Raw genomic sequence first — 3513 nt, forward strand, 5'->3', positions numbered from 1 at the left:
ACTCCAGTGAAATGTAAGGGCAAACTGTAAGGGCATTCACAATTTGCATTAGATGCCATTGTTGCCTTTGTAAAAGTCTGGAACTATGCCAGAAAGGCCCTCCTTTGTATTTCTGACAATATATCCATCACAGTTGAAATTTGCCTCCAAATATTCTTTTTATTGATATTATATTGTCTTAGGTGGCTTCCAGACTCTCACTTTTTTGCAGGTGGGATTCAAGTGCATATCCGCAAATTCAGGCTATCCAGTTACAGTGGATTGGGCTCTCTTGTGCAACGAAACCTGCTTGAGAAAGAACAGGACTTTTGTGGTGATGGGGAAACTACACTGGAAAGTGCGGGGACAACAATTGCTTGATGCAACCTTGTATAACCTCCCCACAAGCATTTCAGAATGCATGTGCTATAAATAGCTGGTGTCGTATAAGCTCCCTACAAACTAATTAGGATAATGCTCAATAAACTGGAAATGATCTAGATTATGATATAGTATTTTGTGTGTTTGTTAAAATGGCTCCCTAGTCTTCATCATTTATCTCAGAGTTAATTGGATGTCTTTTCCTACAGAGACTGGCCTGGAGCTCATGGTATAACTGGTGGATTTCACATACCAGGATATTTGTGATCAGATTATATTTCACTCTGTCACTGTGGACAATGTCGGACACAAGACAAGTTCATTAAGAGTATTCAGAAGTTCCCTGATGTTTTGGTTTCGTAAAATAAATACTGTGTTCATTACACAACTCTGCTTTCCACCTAGTGTGCTTTGATAAAATTAAAATGTTATCACTATTTTTAGTGGAATTCTTCATAATTAAGCACATCTTTGCCAAATAATACAAATGTTGTTACTTTCCCCTTCTTGGCTTGATGTTAAAACACTAGACCAAGAATAAATTGTGTTTTTCTACAATGAAAAAAATAAAAAGCCAGGGGAAAAATTCTGTTCATGCTTCACCCCCAAATTCATGGTCTTTATAGTATTCAAACAATTAGTTATTATGACGTGCCAGGTGTCAACCAGTAGCCAGACACACAGAAAATTAAAATATCTGTTAAAAGCATGTCAATAGGTTAACCATGTAGCAACTGAGCTTCTGATACCCAGTATAATCTTTGGAAGACAGAATTTGATTATCTGACTAGGAGATGTTCTGGATTAAATACAGGCATTAGAAATGTATGTCATCTGTGGTCTGTTCTACACATACATCAAATGGATGTGATGATTTGCTGAATGTTCCCACAGGAATTCCATGCCTGGAACAGAACCCATATCCACATTAGATCACCCTCCTTTGGATCCTGCTTCTGATAGGTGAGAACATATAAATAGCTCATTGGTGAAGAGTGCAAGTAATTTGTGGTTTTTCCTTTCAAAATACTCAGAAGTGGAGACTTGGTCCTTCTCGGGCTGCTGCTGATCACAGGTGTAGCAAAAATGGTGTCTTCCAGATGTTCATAGACTACAGCTCCCATTATCCCTGATCATTGGCTTTGCGGGTTGGGACTGATGCACACTGGAGCCCAATCTCTAGAGGACATCACATTGGTTACCTCTCACATACAAATATTATGAAGGAGAAACAACAAATTAGGTAAACACACTTTATAACTGAAGTGATTGTGCGTTGGATGGTTGGTTTTATTTAGCTATCAGAACCAGAGTACAAAACATATCATAAGAAACCACCCAGGAAATAATTATGACCTTAGTTTCTGGTTCAGAATTTTTTGGGAATATTCAGCCAATGCATCTTATTCACCTGCCTTTTTCTTTTTTAAATCAGTTAGGGCAGTGTTTCCCAATCAGCGTGGGACATTTTTAATTTAACTTATATACCATTTTGTATTTCAACAGTAACATCTAAGTGGTTTACACATCCAAATAAAAAAAAGAAGAAATCATATTAAAAATGCAATACAAATTCCACATTCCTAGCATAGATTCCTTCGAAGAAACCTGGGAATTGCCCTTTTCTGAGGGCTATTGAAATTTTTTATTAGAGACTTTTGATTCTAAAACTATAGTCCCAGAGTTCCTTAGCTGGCAGGCTTGAGTTAAACAGATCTGGAACTGGTTTAGATTTTGAATGGAGATATGCCCAATGAGCAGCCAAAAATAAATGCTCCTAACAGATGGTTACTCAATCACTAATGTTGTGCTTAAGAACATAAGGAGAGCCCACCTGGATCAGGCCAAGGACCCATTGAGTTTAGCCGTCTGTTCTTACAGAGGCGAACCAGATGCCTATGGGAAGCCCAAAGCAGAATCTAAGTGAGGGAGTCCTCTTCACTCCTGTAATGCCCAGCAAATGGCCTTCAAAGGAATTCTGCCCCCAATAGTTAAACAGTCATCATGGCTAGTATCCATGGAGGGCCTTACACTCCATGAATTTCTCTAGTCCTCTTTCAAAGTCATTCAAGCTGGTGGCCATCGATACTTCTGGTGGGAGCAAATTCCAAAGTTTAACTATGCACTCTGTAAAGACATACTTTCTTTTTGGATGTCCTGAATCTTCCTGTAGTTTTTTGGATGTACTTTGGGTGTATGTGTCACATGGCAAACCTATGTCAAAGTGGAAATTGGGTGACAGATGGGTGTAATTAACCCCCATAGACTGTGATATAATCTTCTCCTTCCCCATTCCCCATCTACCCTGAGTACATGAGAGTTGTCTTCTGCTTGGTGTTCTGGAAGATATTTTGGCTACAGAAGACCCAGTTTCACATCTATCACAGGGTTCCCCAAACTCAACTCTCCAGCTGTTTTTGGACTACAATACCCATCATCCCTGGCCACTGGTCTTGCTAGTTAGGGATTCTGGGAGTTGTAGTCCAAAAACAGCGGGAGACTCGAGTTGTGGAAAACCCTGATCTATCACAACAGAGTTGTAAGTGCTAAACTGGGATGCGAGTGGCGCTGTGGGTTAAACCACAGAGCCTAGGACTTGCCGATCAGAAGTTTGGCGGTTCAAATCCCTGCGACGGGGTGAGCTCCCGTTGCTCGGTCCCAGCTCCTGCCCACCTAGCAGTTCGAAAGCACGTCAAAGTGCAGGTACCGCTCCTACGGGAAAGTAAACGGCGTTTCCGTGCACTGCTCTGGTTCACCGGAAGCGGCTTGTGGGATGTAAAACACAGGAGCAGTCAATTACAACATTCCTAGAGTGTATAAGTTAAGACATGGGGAGGGATGTCTGTCCAGCCAGCAGGTAAACTTCCTGGAACAGACTTCCTCCGCATGTGACCAGAGGTGGGTGTGGCCTCACCTGTGCAGGTAATGATAAAAGCACAGGGCAGGGGCAGCCATCCCTCTCTCTCTGCCATCTTCCTTCGAAGAAGCAACATCTGCTAAAGATGCCCTCTTGGCACCCAGCCAAGAGAGGAGAAAGGGACTGTCTTCTTATAAGATAGATTCTAAATGTATGTTACCTTTTTAAGCCTTTCTGCCTTCTGGGATCCTATTGTGAACAGAACGTGAGTAAACTCTTTTTTATAGTTTTATGAA

This window comes from Podarcis melisellensis (assembly GCF_964234715.1).
Source record: "Podarcis melisellensis genome assembly, chromosome: 12".
Lineage (NCBI taxonomy): Eukaryota > Metazoa > Chordata > Lepidosauria > Squamata > Lacertidae > Podarcis > Podarcis melisellensis.